This window comes from Grus americana, chromosome 2, assembly GCF_028858705.1.
Source record: "Grus americana isolate bGruAme1 chromosome 2, bGruAme1.mat, whole genome shotgun sequence".
Classification (NCBI taxonomy): Eukaryota; Metazoa; Chordata; class Aves; order Gruiformes; family Gruidae; genus Grus; species Grus americana.
In genome coordinates this window covers 156612108-156629742 of record NC_072853.1, presented here as the reverse complement: position 1 = coordinate 156629742, position 17635 = coordinate 156612108, and the positions used below count along the sequence as shown (strand labels likewise).

At 38.9% G+C, this 17635-nt stretch overlaps 1 long non-coding RNA gene across 1 annotated transcript; it reads right to left on the bottom strand.

The window, feature by feature from the left end:
* Nucleotides 1–9205: 9205 nt before the first annotated feature.
* On the bottom strand, nt 9206–17196 carry LOC129202936 (uncharacterized). The gene is made up of 3 exons (XR_008575875.1): nt 17090–17196; nt 11247–11326; nt 9206–9602 (listed from the first exon to the last, which is right to left on the bottom strand). It is a non-coding gene; the product is annotated as an uncharacterized LOC129202936 (long non-coding RNA).
* Between the last annotated feature and the right edge of the window lie 439 nt (nt 17197–17635).

The window sequence follows — 17635 nt, the reverse complement described above, 5'->3', positions numbered from 1 at the left end:
CATTGAATTAGAAGTATTAGAAGAAGCTTTAAGCTTCAGATTAGGCATCTGGCTGTAAGCTTGTATATGGAGATCAAGCCATAGAGCTTGGAAAGCAATTAGCTTGTCCTGAAATATATGCTTTTATCTACTTACTGAATAACTCTCTAGACTCTCTTTGTACTGACTAGGACCTTGGAGCTGCCTGGTGCCATGTGAGATGCCCTCATGCATTTCATCAGATGTCACACTGCAGAAATCTGTAACTGTACCTCCCATCCCCATCTCCCTAGGGCATCTCTGATGCCACCAAACATCTATGTCTACTCAGCAACTGAATCAAGGATTTGAGACACTGCACAGTTAAATCTGTGTCTTAACTGCAATCCGAGTCTGCACTTTTAGTCACTAATGGGACCCATCACTGTTTGCCAGTGCGTCACCACTGCAGAAGCATCTGTCCAGTACATTCAATGATTTTCAGATATATTTTGTGCTCACAGTAATGAGTCTAGTGTATTTATCAGTCTTCTCCTTGATCAGAAGGCATTAATTTCATAGCAAAATAGAACAAAAATTAAAAACAATCAGAATTCCCCCAGGAGGAGATGTGAGGATTTAAAGTAACAGAGAGTGTAGCAGAAGAACAAATGGGTGTTAATTGGCTGTTTTTAATATTAGCTTGAAAATGAGAAGCTTTGTTATTGCCAAGTAATGAGGGCTTGGAAAAGCCTAATTGAAATTCTGGGAACATAAGTAAGATTTAAGGTGAGACTTGATATATTTAGGGAAGACATTCTCTGAGCTCAACAATCCTATATCCAAAGAGTCTACACCACCCCCTTAAAAGCTTTGCTTGCAGGCATTTCCTTCCAGGTATATTAGCAACAGGCCCAGGAGCTTACTGTCAGATACAAAGACATTAAAGAATAAACCAAAGAAGCCATAAGGCAATTCCCATTGTCCCCAAACAACTGTGGTTTATCCCAGCTGATTCCAGTGCTATGGTGAAGTGGGTGAGCACTTGTGATAGATCAGAAAGCTGGCAAGCTGGTTAAAGAAGACATGTTAAAGCATGAGATGTGAAAGCTACTGCAAACAGCAAAAGAAAATAGGCTTTTTGCAGGTAATGTTTAATGCATATGACAGGTTTGGCAGCGTGTCGCAGAACAAGGGTATTATTATCACTCTACATTTTGTTTACCTAGTAAACAAATTAGTCTACTATGACCCAAATGGGTAAAAACTATGTAGCTATAATAAAAACTGATTCATATTTTCACTGCAAAGTAAAACAAAACAGATCTTTGTTGAATTTTAAATGAAATTTTTATTGGTAAAATCAGCTGTGCCACAGGTCTGAATCTATATCAATATGAACTCGTACAGCAACAGCCCATGTCTCAAACAACTGTGAAACAGGGTAGGTCGATATGACAGCTACTGCAGTCAAACTAAATAAATCATACAGAATAGGATATGTGAAAAGAAATAAAACAGTGCAATAACCTGTCCCTCTTCCATCCAGAAGATAAAAAAAAACACAAGGGGCTTAATTCTTCTAAATCTCAATTTCAGCTCCTGACATGCTGGCTTTTAAATGGCTCCCTCATTTTGGTACAAGCTGCCCATTGCCATTTAGAATACTTAAACTCCTCCCATATTTCATTCTTTTTTATACAGCCATTTGAATATCTGGTCTGGTTACCTAATAAAGATGACCTGGAAGCATACTGGAAATATTTTTTCTATTTCTCTGCCACTCTTTTTTCTTTATACCCACTATTTATTTTGGGGATTTGATTATGAATTTTTAAAGGTATTAGAAAATATTTTTTCCTTCCATAAATAAGGAAGGTAGGGACAAGAAATCCACTGATTAATTTTTTTTAAAAAATATTATTTTGTATTTAAGGATGAACTCCTTGAAGCAGCCTTTCTGCTTAGGTGGGAATGGATAAAAAGAAAAGTGGTTGCATGATAATAATTAGTAATGTATAGAATAAAATTAGCATCGATAATTAGCACTCAATTAGCATTTATCTTTCAGTTTCATCTCTCCTATGGCTCTTCAGTTTATATGTCACTGTCTTGCTCCAAGAAACTTCAAACTTTTCTTTCTAGGATGACTACAACCCTTGATGAGCTGATTATTGGTACGCTGAAATCATTATCATTTAATATTATCTCATTTTCCTCCTGTGCTCTTACCTGAGGCAAACTGATAAACAAGTAAAAGCAAGTCCCTTATTACACAGTCTTTCATTAAACTGTAAAATTTTTTGCTATGGAAATTGTGGAATTGCCTGTATTGAGAAAGACATAACCTTATACCTGTAGGGTTATTAAGCACAATGGTTGTGGCATCTTATCAAATGACATCTGAGCCAATCATTTGAATACCCTTCACAACTGATGGAGAGAAATAGGCCAGTTAGGGCCCAATTCATCTCATCCTAAAGTAAACGTCTGAAATAGGTCAAGAGAACCACAGAATGCAAAGACAACCTATGGTGGATACCTCAGTAACAGACCTCTGCAGAGCGATGAGGTTAATCTTACCCCACAGAGTACTCACTCATGAAATCCCTGAAGCATAGGTCAATGGAAAATAGATGAACATACTGGTGAAATATCACCACCTGCCTATCTCATTTTTTATATTCTTCTCTCAGCATTGTTTTTGGGATGCTGTTGGAGGCAGGGTATTGGAGCACATGGACCTCTCTCTGGACAGAAATGGCAACTGTACTGTCCCTTACGTACTGCGTTGCAAGGATGGTTAATGTTTTGCTCTTAAGCTGTCCAAATCTAACTGTCACATATCACTGGCTGCAGGACATGTATTCGAGGTGATATGCACCTCTCGCTGAGGCTGACACTGGTACCTAGAGGTGCACCTTCCCAGAGCTTCCTTGAATGGACTGATAGGCTCCTGCAAGAGCTGTCCTCTTTGCACTACTCCTAGCTCCCTCTGCTCCCAAACAGTTTGCGCTTCATGGCTTTTTGCAGTATGAAATGTGTTGTATGCTGCCGGTAGCATAAGGAAGTGCTGTGGTTTCTCCAGGCAGGCAGCTAAAACAGCCACACAGCCGTTCGCTCACTCCCTGCCCCTCAGTGGGATGGGGGAGAGAATTGGAAAAAAAAAAGTAAAACTCATGGCTTGAGATAAAGACAGTTTAATAGGACAGAAGAGGAAGAAGATGATAATAATAATAATTAATAATAATAGAATATAAAAAACAAGTGATGTACAGCACAACTGCTCACCACCCACAGACCTCCGATGCCCAGCTACCTTCTGAGCCATGGTCTAAGCCCTGGCCAGCTTCCCCTAAGCTATATAACAAGCACGACATCATATGGTATGGAATATCCCTTTGGCAACTTTGGGTCAGCTGTTTGGGCTGTGTCCCTTCCCAGCTTGTTGTGAACCCCCAGCCTCCTTGCTGGAGGGTCGATGTGAGAAGCTGAAAAGTCCTTGACTGGGTGCAAACATTGCACACAAAACATCAGTGTGATGTCAACATTATTGTCATCCTAAATCCGAAACACAGCACTATATCTGCCACTAGGAAGAAACTTAAATCTATCCCAGCCAAAACCAGGACAAGAGGTCTGGCCACTCCCAGCCTACTGTGCTGGGTCTTCTGCTGGGATGGCGGATGTGCTCTGGCAGGAACATCGGATTTTTCCTATGTATAGTGCAGTGCACGACAACAGTCCATACCCATGCTCTAGCCTGTTGCGATGGATAACATATTAATGCATCAGAAATACTTGTTCCTCAGCAGCTACATTTTCCTTTTTGGGGTATGTCTTTCTGTGCTGGCTCTACCCAAGTAAGAAAAGTAAAGTTTCATGAACGATAAAGACGGCAGCAGGATGACATGCCTTGGGTTTAGCTGGAAACAGAATAGACCTCTGGTCATGAGATCTCCACCTCTAGTTTGAAAGTTCTTACCTTCTTCATAGAAAGCCCACAAATAAGAATAAAATGTTGGATGTCAGTTTGAGTTGATCCTCAGGATGATACTACTGCAAACTTAGATGCCTACGTAAATCTAGTTTCTCCAGATAGTTAACCATCAACTCAAAATCATAACAAGTGTCATGAAGTATGTGTTCAGACATTCAGACAGTCATGTATACAAACATGAGTTCATGTCCCATGGGCTTTAATAGGACTTACAGCCAAATTTAAAGCTAAGTACATATGTAGGGTCTTTGTTCAGCTGACACCTTAACTGCGTAAAATATTCCTTAATTTGTTTTTTAACTAAGTACCACTGGTGATCTTTCAAACTTTTTTTTTAAGATACTGACTTTTTAACATTCGTATACTCTGGATTTTGTTATATGATTTAGTGAAAATGCAAGGTAAACTCAGAAGTAAATGCAAAGCTGCTGAGTCCATGGAAACTGTTTTATATGAGCATGAAAGGCAGGCTTTGATAGTGCAAAAATATTTTATGTTAGATGGTAGGAAAAGATGCATGCATCTGTGTATGAGGGTGTGAGAACTGTGGGCAGATGCAGGGGACTTGGAATTGTGTTCATTATGGAAAAATTTCAGAAAACAAATTATAATGATTAAGTCCAAGAAAAACACAAAAAAAGACCAGTACTTAAAGCAGTGACTGGAACAGAAGCCTAGATGAAAAAGGCAAGCAAGTAAACGGAGAGCAGGAAAACTGAGGAAGCTTGAATTCTTGGGGCTTTGCATGTGTGGATTCTCCAGTGGCTAGTTCTGAGTTTGGTCTTTTTGTTTGTTGTTTTTTGCTGGAGACCTTCCGTATTAGAAATGTTATTCCAGTTTTGTTTTGTGCAAGACACTAGCTATATTTATAAAGCTCAAAAAAATTTGTTATGATTGAGAGCTCCGCTTTTATGAAATTTGGATTGAATTAGCTAGTATCTTCAAAGCTATTGAGAGTAGGTGGATAGACAGATGTATGTACAAAATAAGCCTAGTTTCCTCAAGAATTCAGACTATTAAAAGAGCTAAGAAGTTGATGTGGTATTTGGCCCTAAGAAGTCATTACACACTGTACATCTTGTACCACCTGCCAATTCACATAGGAGACAGCTTCGTTGTGAAAGCTGTGAATTGATCTCAACACTTCCTTCATGAGAATTCATATTATTTTACCCAGAATGGCTCCCCATTCACTGTGCCGTGCTGTGCTTGCACAGAGAAGTTGTGGATTTCCAGGTCAGTTACTTTTAATAGCTCTGTACTAGTAGGATCTGGCCTGATAAAGTGAAAATAAATTGCACCAAGTATTTTGGCTCACTTGTGTTTTAATCTCAGTGCATGAGATTAAAATGAAATAAATGTATCATAAATGGAATATTATTGCTTTTTTTTTTTTTTTTCCTCCTTAAAACACTAGAACTCTGCCCTTATAACCAGACAACGTTTTGGTTTCTTTTTCCTCTCTTCCACAGCTTGTTTGGGGGCTGCTTGGAAGGGAAGGGAAGAGAAGGGAGGGGAAGGGAAGGGAAGGGAAGGCAAGGCAAGGCAAGGCAAGGCAAGGCAAGGCAAGGCAAGGAGTGGGCACATTTCCTCTGATGTTGCAGGGGGAGTGGGACATGAATCATCTCTGGAGAGCTTTTCAAGTTTTTTGTGATACATCATGCTTTCATCAGATTAATGTGGAAAAATGAGCAAATGTTCTCCACTGACAGCAGGTGAAAAAAAAAAGAAAAGGATAGTCTAAACATATCGTTTATTGTGTAATTTTTAATAATTTCCTGTGATAAGGTAATGCTAGCCAAGTCCATTCCAGTGTAAGGCCCAATGCTTTGCTCACTGACTCCTCACTTTCCTTCAGACCTTAGGTCACAGAGGACCTCTTTTCCAGGATACTGTGAGCTTCATCCTTCCTGGTGGGTGTTTTCCAGGGCAATTCCCTCTCAAACCCTGCAAATCTCTTGCCTTATGCTCATTGCCCTAGCACAGCGTGTAAGAGTCAGGCAGTTGAGCTGGACAGGCTGTTTTTGTAGTCCTGAGTCGATGGCAAATCTCTCCTTGCTGAAATATAACTGCAGAAAGCCCAGAAACACCTTTCTCCATGAAGCAAAATGCTGTACTTGCCAGCACAACTGGATCTCTCTGAGTGTGGCCATGTCTGAGTACCTTAATACTACTGCTTTACACCAGGCTCCAGGACTTGTTCCCATTCACAGATCCCAGAATGTCCCTGGCTGCGGTGGCAAACAGGTCCCTCCTTGTCTGAATCCCTCCTCTCCCATCCATTGCTGCCAGCAGGGGCAGGATGGGGCCCGGGGGCCACTGAAATCCCACCCATCCTGGGCTTTCCTCATGGGGTAGGTGCTACTCTCACTGCATCTGTAATTCAAACTGCTGTGAATATATTCCAATTGCTTCCTCAACAGCTGTGCATGCCTCTGTGCCTTAGATTATTTTTTCCTTAAGTCATGTTCTGTGCATTTCCAGCTGTCTTTTGCTCACTATTTTCCAGTTGTAGAGAAGAATTTGTAAATATACTCAGCCATTATTTGAGAATGTATGATTTTTAAAATACATTTTTTTTGCATAAATTCTTTTCTGTAGAAATCTTTGGAACCTGTTGTACCCTCTTCCTCATGTTGCTGAAGGGTTATTTTGGAAAATAACTAGTTTTCATCTTCTTTTTCCTTCTAACAGGAATTCTAATTACCATAAAATACTCAGAAGTTATCTTGTTGGTGATTAAAACCACACAACTATCTGAAGTTTAAAATATCAAGTCTACCTATGCCATTTATTCTTGTAGATTTTGTTGTCATTTTTAGAGATAAACAAAAATCAATTTGTATTATCTGGTATTCAGATCTTCACTTATTGTTCTCAAATGAGGATGCCCTTTAACTTGGCAAACTTAGAAGATGAACACAACAAAGGTATGAATAGTAATAAATAACAATGAGCAAGTTTAGTTTTAGTCTCAAAGTTACATCAAATCTCTAGTTAATTATATCGAGAAGATGCAATCACGGCTGTGGGCAAAACTTACCGTTCAACAATATCTGCACAAATAGCAGATAGATAGATTGATAGATAACGCAAAAACATTAAAAATATGCCTCTTGTTCCAGTATGTGTTTCTACTTGGCCAGAAAATGTAAAATGCAGGATATGAATTACTTGGTGCTGTATGACAGTTTTATGAAATTAAACATCTAATATGATAGGTAAGAAAGATAAATGGATAGATGGGTACGTATGCTATATATATAGAATATATTGTTGTGTAAGAATAGAATACAGATTCTGTACATAAATCTTTAGGTTCAATAAATGTATTGCTATGCATTCCAATTACATCTTTTGAGCTCTTTCAAAAGCTAGAATGTCTCCCACCCCTTTCTGCACAAGGTTGACAATACCCAAAATCTAGCTTCACTTGATGATGTAAAATCAAGCTTTTCAAATTGCATGTTACTTAGAAAAATTCTCAAACTTCTCTAATTTCCCTGCTTACCAAGGACACATTATGCATTTTACCTTTCTTTGTCTGAGAAATCCTGAGAGGAAATTTTCATAGTTAGAGATAACATTTTCTCTATGGTTTCTTTTTCTTTTTATTTTTAAGAAGTCCGTCAGATTTTTATCACTTGCAGTTAAGTGTACTGACCTGTAAAATGGATAGTATTAGTTTTATAGAATTCTCGTTAGTTGCTTCTTGAAGTGTTTGTTGGCTGCCTTTATCATTTGGTGTATCTGTATCTGTATCTGTCTCTATCTCTATCTCAATCTCTATCTCATCTCTATCTGTAGGTATACATGCACTTATATGTGTAGATGATGTGTATGTGAACGTGTATGTATACATATATAACCTAATATTACTACAGTAAAGCTGGTATCCCAGTAACCTACTGTTTCAACAGCTAATGACTCTGTCAGTTTATAAACACTAGTGTTGAAAACATCCCATGCTGGCTTGGTCTTGGAACAATTCATGCATTTGTTTACTTGTAATCTCTACCTAAAGCAGTGCAGCAGAATGAGTTACTTTACTTAACCTAGGTTGGAAAAAAAATGAGCAATTATTTCCTTCAGACAGTTTAGCAATATTCTGAAACAATGGCATTTGTATTTTTCTTATCTCAAGTATTTAAAAAAAAAAGTATTTAAAAAAAAAGTCTGAATCACAAAAATCATTAGCTGCTCTCAGAGTGATGAGATTTTAAAACACAAGACATGATGGCCTTGATCCCTTCTCCACCCTCAGGCAGGAGGTAAGGCATGCATGCACGTGGTGCAAGACAAAGACCCTGCTGCAGAAACTTATTTTAACTGTGGAGTGGGAAGGAAGCTCCAGCTCCTTGCCAATCAACCGAGATCTATTTTAATGCATCCACTCCTTCCCCTTCTACGTTTCCTCCAACACTGCTAATATCCTGGGCCCAAACCACCCTCCCAGAAATGAATTTTGTCTTCAAGTCCTAATATTGATTCTGCTTCTTCATCTTTGCAAGTCTCCCTATCTTAGGAAAAATACAAGGTTACACAAGATTTAACACTAACTGTCGAAAGTCATAAATGAATGCATACATACAGTAGTTATACTGTAAGGTAGAATATTATGTAATTAAGATGTTGCTATATATTGTATTCCTGCCATCCCCACCAATTTGAGGGGGAGGGTCACAGTGCCTGAGTCTGTAGACTTGGTCTCACTTCGGCCAGCCTGAGAGCTGCTTTCCTTATGCAGAGGGCTAAATCAGCACTTCTTCTTTGGCACAGCCAGAAGTGTACAAACGTACGGCCTACACGCTTATCTTTGTGCAGGATAACAGCTCCGAATATAAATTCAAAGTCAGCAAGTTCCAAATTGTCTCTCTATATTTATAGATAGCTGCTGTCATGCTACTTTTGTTTGACTCCAGCCTCCAGGTAGAGATCGCACCATCACCTGCCCTCTGCAGGAGCTGTCCTCTATGACGAGATCTTGTGATGACCCTTGCTGGAAAAGTAAGCAGTGACCTCTGACTCAGAGGCTAAGTTTAACATGGCTGAGTAATCAGAGTTCATGATATTTTCTAGAGTTCTCTTTGGGATCCTGATGCTTGCCTGTTACAAACTGTTTCCATATGCTCATTGAAGATATCTTTTATTCTGGCAAACAAGTTGCCCAATTCTGCCCCAAACAACTCTGAGGTAAAGGCTACAGAGCGGAAAGGGACTTTCCTTGCAATTGTGCCTTTCCCCAGGTAAACAGTAACAAGCAAAAAAAAGAAAATTATCTTGCGCCTACTCTTGATGCTGTCCTGGCTCCTGCCAAGAGGGAAAAGAAAACCGTCCGGCTGGTACAAATCATTCTATGGTCTATCTCCTGCACTGCTAGAAGCAGAGTAATACAAAACACAGAAGTATTCAGAGTGGTAAAGAAAGAGGGAGTAGAAGTTTCAGTGTATTTCTCTCCAGTTTCTCACTGAAGATCTTGATGAATGCAGGTTAGTCTGCCTCTTGGTTCCAGCTGTTCCTCTGAGCCTCATGAAGATATGACAGCATCACTTGATTTGATATTTGATTTTCCTGCAACCATTAGATGGCTTTTCTTTCCCCTCAGACTGAGGAATCCACTTCTTCTGTTCAAAATATGGAACATCTGTCAGAAAAGAAGCATCATACTTGCCGCCACAAAAGGTGCCTCAGATTTGATTGCAAGTGCACTTGTGTATGAATAAAATCACTCAAGTACAAAAGTATTAACCAAAGTCTTGTATACCATTTAAATGATTGATTGATGGTGATGACTGATGATTGCTGTGCATTAATGCCTGAAGCTCTATCAGGCATAAAAGCAGTATTCTGTCTGGTAGATAAAAAAAAGATTTTGCAATCTATAGACCAGATCCAGTGAGAGCATATAAGATCTTTTCACTGTCTTTAGTTTGTAGTTTGTCCTGGGACTAAAATGGAGTCCATTTGCTTTACACTATCCCCAACCTTGTGTTGGGTTTGATTTCTAGCAGGCAGAACAGTGTGTCCCATAGCCACTTCCCCACGTGTTGAACTTCCTTCCTTGTCTTGTACACATTGTCCTAAAGGTCATTTGGAGGAGACAACATCTAAGCGGCTGTAATAACATGTTATTGTGAAATCAGTTATGTAGTAACAGCCTTGGGAAACAGCTGCTCTGAGACAACCAGTCAAGACAACTGCACCTTCTCAGACGTTAAAGATATCATTGGCATTTGTAAACTAATTCAACTGTGTTTCTTAAACTTGCCTGTGCTGTTAGTCTGCAAAGTGGAGAGAGGTTTGGGTGATTTCTACCTTTTAAATTTAATATGGTGGATGCTACAGCAATGTAGATCTAACTCTTTTTATTTTATTCTTGGTGTGCTCTTTGCACTAAATGGAAATCCTGGAAGGACTGAAATACGTATCTGTTATTTATCACCATGTCTAATGATTTTAAGCTAGAATCTTAGACCCTTTTTTTTTTTTTTTTTTTGGAAAGTGTTCTGCACAGGTTTGCAGCTAAAATTGTGTTCCAAAGGAACTACTAGGGCTTTTTGTCTTGAGGGATGCAAATAGTAAAATGGCAGTCTTTAATCTATATGCAAAACTTATTCAGGATATTAACCTGTATGATACTTCATATAGAAATTCTGTTTTCTCTAGTGCAGTAGAACTGCATTTAGTACAATGTAAAACATGAAGAGTCGTCTTCCTTAAAATTAATCTGTAGGCCACAGAGCTGTTTTACTCATGTATTTGAATTTAAGTTGTCCCTCTAATCACTCTAAATCTCTGTAAAGTCCCTTGGCTTGATCTTTTATTTCCCTTATACTGGCTAAAAACCCATGTTCTCTAATTCAGTGGGTTCTCAGATACAATGTGGTTTGAATTGATGAGATGTTGTGAAGCTGCTTAGTTCAAAATACAGACTAGACAGAAACCTCTTATGGTAAATGTAGTAACAAATGCTTCAAGTGAAATAAATGTTTCCCTTTGGAAAACTCAGTTAAGATCTAATGACTCCTGCCTACTGCTCTGCCAGTATGGTAGTACATTCAAATGGAAGGGGACAGTCTAAATATTTGATGATAAATTACTGAATGAACCCTTTATAAGTGCATTATCTCATTCTCTTTGTCAATGATTAAGTGTTTGAGCTGTATTTTATTTATATTTTTACAATGTTAGCGGAGCATTACCTCATTAAACTGAGGGTGCTGTTAAGAGATAATTCACCTGACCCAGGAAACGTTTGGAAAAAGATTGAAAAAAATGTGATACGCACTTGTCTTTGCTGAATGTTCCCCTCCTGTTTCAGGCTTCTGTCTCTATCGCTCACCATGGTTGGCGGAACAAAACCATTCCCTTAGAAGAAAAACAGAGGTGAGGCGTGACTTTTTTCCCCCCCTTTGTTTTCCCCCCACAAAATACATGGAAGAATGAATGAAAAGACCGATCCCACAAGCTACAAGTGGCTACTTAATCCATTGGGTTGTGAAAACCTAGGATGAGGCACGTGTCCTCTCCACGCAGTCTCCCCTGTTGCAGCTGTCCATCTGCGCTGTGGCTGCTGGGCGCTGCGGTCGGGCGGGTTGGGTATGGCGTGTGGGAGTCAGCCTGACCCAGGCACGCGCGGCTCAGACTCCAGCACGCTGTCCGTAGAGTGCCCTGGATCCAGAGAGCCTTGCCCACCAACCTACTTCAGGCTGTGCCTCTTTTCCTCTTTCTAAACGTGGACATACAAACACTTTAACGTGTTGCTTTTTGTCAATAGAAATGACAAACGATAATCACCTTTTGCTCTGCTTTATCCTTTGGTTATTATCTGTGCTCTCAGGATTTTCTTGTACTTTCTTGGCTCCTCATTTTTCTGCAAGTCTGGTCGTTCCTGAGCTGACCTTTAGCATAATTCTGCTCTGATCTTTAGCTGTTTCTGGGGAAGGTCTTCATCTGGTGTTGATTGATGCTATGATGGCCTAAATAAGGCGGTTAAGTATTATCCAATGTGATGAGAGCAAACTGTATGAATTTCCTGAGATTCTTTTGATGTCTAGAAGCTTTCTGTCAGAAGGAAAACCAGGTAATCAGGTGCCATTTACCACGCTTGAAATTCTTGAAGTTATGTCACAAAATTAAGCTCTAAAATCTCATGTACATTTGATGAGAACTGCTAATCATCTTGTAAATCGCTTGGAAATGTATCAAACACAAGACACACTCTCTCTAAATCCTGTATGTAACCTTGTTCTGCAAGAATTGTAACAAAATAAACATTTGGTGTGTTAATGGACAAAGAACGATAGAAAATTTAAAACTGGGTGAACACTGTAAAAGGCATGGAGTGATCTGAAGTTTATTTGGATCCAGGGTTTTAATGTAGGATTATATAATAATAATAATAACAACCAAATAATAATAATTGCACTGTATCATGTCATTAAAATGGATCATTTTAATGATGCATTGAGTTGTAGTAAGTAATTAATGGCTTGCTAGTACTTTGTTATTTAGAAGATAATAATGTTATAATTCACACTTTAAAATAATTTGAAGATGAAATCAATAAAAAGCGAGTATGCATTTTTATCCCTTTGGATTATCTCATAATTTAGAAGAAAGTGGCACATGAAGACAATAATCAGCAGATCCAACATATTATTTTAAAAGCAGTCAGGCTCTTATAAATAAATAGAGAAGTTCAGTCTGGAGGCCCTTCTGATGAAATAAACCTAGATGATTGAGGCTTCTTTAATGGGAGATAGGTGTTTATATTCTGTGGGCATTGACACTGTTAACTTCAATAGTGGGCACACTCTTGAAAGACAAGTGGCTGTCAAACCCTGCTGCGAATCCGACAGTGACTTTTCTCAGAAAATTGTTTACTGTTAGTGGGATCCAAAACACAGAGATTTTCATGAAGACTGACAGATGCTATAATTTTTGGTCACTGCTAAAATGGCAAGACCAATTCATTTCAGTAAAGAGAGTCAGGGGAGATGTTTCTTTAGAAAATGCAGTTAATATTGTCCCCATAGAGGAGCAAGTTCACATACAGAGATATGGCTGGAGGCTGCTGTACAGCCCCTGGCTCTTGTGGTGGTATCTAAATTATTTATGGGAACAAAAATGTTAACTTTTTATGTAAATAAGGATAAAAAGTCCTTACAAAGCAAATTATGTGAATACTCTTGCCCTTCACCCATTCCTTTTCCCTCAGAATGACTTTGTCAGAGTCTTTTGAATCCTTGGGAGTTTTGCCAATGACATTAGTACAGTTTGGATCAGATCTATAGAGTTTTATAGTAGATTACACAGAATATGAACTACTAAAACCCTATTGAAACAGTTTTACCCAGCTTTCTTTAGGAACAAATGAAACTCATAGTTTTTGAAATTGCACACATCTCTCTCTGTCTGAAGTTCACTGGTAGGTAGAGACCCTAAAATATGTGATTTATGTTCACAGTTAGATACTTAGTCATTTAAATAATTGGCTCTGTGCATACAATTCACCACAACTGTAAAATATGCATGCATGATTTTGGCAGCTCTAAAATGAACTGGCAAACAGGATGTTATCCTTCCATATTATGGCCTTTGCAGCATGTGATTTACTCATTTACAAAAGAGTTGTAGTAGGCAATTAATATTGTTATACTAGGAGCTGCAACAAAGCTCCTTAAAAGTGGTGGGCATAACATTTGAGTCCATTCAGGCTAAATGAAAGAGCAATTAACTGAGCCTCTCTTTTGAAGTAGCTGAAACAATACAACACAGTGTCTTAAATGAGGACCCTGCTCAGGAACCCTGAGTACTCTGTCAGCTTTGCTGTGGTCTGACTGCAAACATAGTGGCAAAGTGCTGGCTTTTGATTGCATCTGTGTGTGAGCATGGTGTAAGGGAAGAAATACGCGTGAAAGCCAAAGAGACTCCAAACGCGTTCCAGAGAATGCTTTTTGGTATGAGCCTGAGAAGAAAAGGCAATTGAGAGAAAGAGATATTTTGGTTTGAATGCTAATGGAAATTGGGTTCACAGTCATGAGCAAAGAAAGATTTCTCTATTGTTTCGGGGTTATTTTGTTGGGTCTTTTTTTTTCATAAGAAAAGTCTGAAGTCAAGAAAATTCTGACCTTAACAGCAGTATTTCCTCTTTATAGACACATTCCATAAAACTTACATTTCAATTTTTTGATTCTCCAATGGTAAAAGCAAGTTGTTAATTGTGTCCTCAGAACGCGTCTGCCACATCACCACAAAAATGAGAAGGGTCTGATTCTGGTCCTAAGATGCCTGTCATGCATTATCCATAATAGTGTAAATACTTGATTTAGCTTTGTACTAATAAAGGAGAATCTTTGAGTGCTATCAGGATTTACTGGTCAGGGAAAGAAGATCAGTTAACTCACAGATCGAATGGAGACTGGTTATATGGTAAAGAACAATCCCCTCCAAGGCTATGGCTATGTAACCTTTTCCTGTGCCCGTGCCAGCTTGAGAAAGCCCAGTCTTTACCCCTTGTTATCTCAGTTAAGATCCTGTTGTGGTTTAACCCAGCAGGCAGCTAAAGCAACCACGCAGCTGTTTGTTCACTCCCCACCCCTCAGTGGGATGGGGGAGAGAATCAGACAAAAAAAGTAAAACTCATGAGTTGAGATAAAGACAGTTTAATAGGACAGACAAGGAAGAAGAAGATGATGATGAGAATGATAATAATATAATATACAAAACAAGTGATACACAGCACAACTGCTCACCATCTGCTGACCAATTAACCAATGCCCAGCTAGTTCCTAAGCCACGGTCATGTCCCCTGTCAGCTTCCCCCAAGTTATATACCAAGCATGATGTCATGTGGTATGGAATATCTCTTTGGCCAGTTTGGGTCAGCTGGTCTGGCCACGTTCCCTCCCAGCTTCTTGTGCACCCCCAGCCTCCTCGCTGGCGGGTCATTACGAGAAGCTGAAAAGTCCTTGACTTTGTGTAAACATTGCCTAGGAAGAACCAAAACATCAGTGTGTTATCAGCATTATCTCATCCTAAATCCAAAACACAGCACTATACCAGCTGCTAGGAAAAAATTAACTCTATCCCAGCTGAAACCAAGACAGACCCTAAACTGCATCATCCATTGGCGTAGCACAAGTGCTTCTATGGCCACAAATTCCCCCTTTTTTGTTTGCTTAGCAATTTTATTGCTAACTCAGTTTTTCTAACACAGGGCAGAGCTGTGGGCAGGGGGGAGGAATAAGCATCTGTGGGAAGGAATGACTTTTAGGCTGACTCAAGCAGCTCTTCTGTAGCAAGTGTGCAATCACAGCCTGCGGTGAAGCAGTGGGACGACTGGCACACCTCCTGTGTTGTGCAAGATTTGCACCAGGAGTAGAAGGAATCCACTAAACAAATTTCTCTGCACTGAGCACTGTGTTTTGGAATGTAGGTAATTTAAGAAGAGAAACTGTTTCCAAAATCACATTGGCAAGAATCCGATTATTTTCAGACTGAGCATTGTCTGTTTTGCAAAGATACAACACTGCAGTGCCATTCATCATGGTTCACCATTTGCAAGGCCCCTCTGCCTGTTTTGAAAAGTGAAGGCAAGTAATTTTGCTCTGTGCTTGTCCATTAACCTACACATGTACCAGAATACAGAGAGCTTCTATAGTAAGCTGTGTAAAATTAAGTGTCTGATTTGTGTCTTTCAATATCAAACATGCTACTGTTTCCTACTGCAACCTCAAATTCAGATAGAATTGACCACCAATTACTCCAGGAGAGGTTACCTCAGTTGCAGATGAACTTGGACTGGTGATATGGAGAACCTCCCTCTGTGTTCCTGTATAGTGTTTCTGAATCCAAAGTGTCACCGAACTTGATTCAGAGACGTATTAGCTGCTTCTATGTGATACTACACTTCAGTTAAGAAGCCAAGGTACAGAATTTATAAATCCTGGTGTAATTTTACTTGGATGCAGGTGCTTTAATTCTGTACCTGAGCAGACACAACCATACAGTTTTGTTCTGGAGCAAGGAGACACAGTGACCTGGGTTGACATCATATCTGCTATAGGGGCAACAGTTCCTCCAAACTCTCTTACCTTTCTTTTCTTCAGTACAATAATATTTTACTACTGAATTTTAATTTTCTCAGTGTTTTTGCATTTGCCACACTTCTTCATGTACTTGCACCCTAAATCCCTGAGTGTGAGCTGTATGAATTCTAATAAAATTGCTTTCTTGTACAGAAAATACCAAACCCAAGAATGTTTCTGATAGCTTGACTTTCATTCATACCTTGGGCAATAAAACACAATCTATTAAGACTAGAGTATTTTGGAAGCAGAAGTTTAGGTAGGTCTATTCATATCACTAATAGTGTAGTCCTCTGCCTTCATATTGATTCAGTTCCCGAATATGGTATTTTAAAAAGAGGAAGAGGAAAAAACCAGAACCCCTGCATTTTATACCCCTTATTATGTAAAGAAATAATATTTCTACATATAATAATAAAAGAAAAAGAAAAAAATGGCATTTTTAATTATATGGAAAAACTTCATAAGATAAGGTCGCTTGGCAGTTAAATCTCAAATGTGCCTTGCAAAGTATCCGATCGTTTTACTAGTATGGGAAGAATCAGAATCCAAATACAATTTGAGCAGATAAACCAAGGAAGTGGGCAACTTGCTGCTGAATTTCAGTTAATGGTGAGAGAATAATCAATGAAAAGAAGGTGCTGTCACCTCAGACTTAAACATTTTCAGCCCCTACGTAAATAATGCTGCATATTTTATCAGCACATCAGTCCAAAAACTCTTTCTAAAGAGAATTTAATTCATTTTTAGGTTGCTAAAAGCTATGTCTCGATTAGGAAAGCAGAGACATGAAATATTTCTTGGAAAAAAAAGACTAGTTGACAATTGTTCTATAGTATCTCAAAAGCTCAGGGTTATGCCTTGTGTCATTATCCTTTCCTATGCTCAATAAAATAAAGCAGTGTCAAGGCACACTTTGGGACAGTAAATACCAAGACATTTATGATATAACAGCAGTTTCAGTTATTAGGTAAGTGATCCAAACACTTTACCCTTTGGAAAAAAAAAAAAAGAAAAAAATATTTTGAAGCCTCATTACCTGTCTGAGCTGAGTCTGAGAGAGTAGAAAATTGAGGCATTTTCTTTAAAATCCATTCTGTTTCCAGGAGATGAGATCTGCCCTGTCTGCAGACCCATCCACTCAGCTGTGGGGTGAGGAGGACAATGCATGCCACCACAGCTCAAAATATTTTTGCCTGGGCTGGGAAAGTGACTTCTCAGCAAGTAAGAGTGGTCCCTTATGCTACAAAGAAGAACCATGAACTGCTTATTGGTTCAAGTTTCCCCTATATGTGTGAATCACACAAACATAATTGGACCTTTCAATTTTTACAAGCCTAGAAAATCACTCTGTATAATGAAAATAAAAAAGGTGGGGGAAGGGGATTAATGTAGACCCAGTCTTCCAGAACTGGATGAATAATTTATTCTTTGAATTTTGCTCGCCTTTCTTTTTGCAAATTGCCTGCAAACAGTTTACCCTTTTCTTTCATTTAATATTATTTGAAATTATTTGCTGAATAATTTCTGCAGTTAAATCCTGATCTGCATATCATTCATGAGCAGTTGGATAGCAATTCCTGTT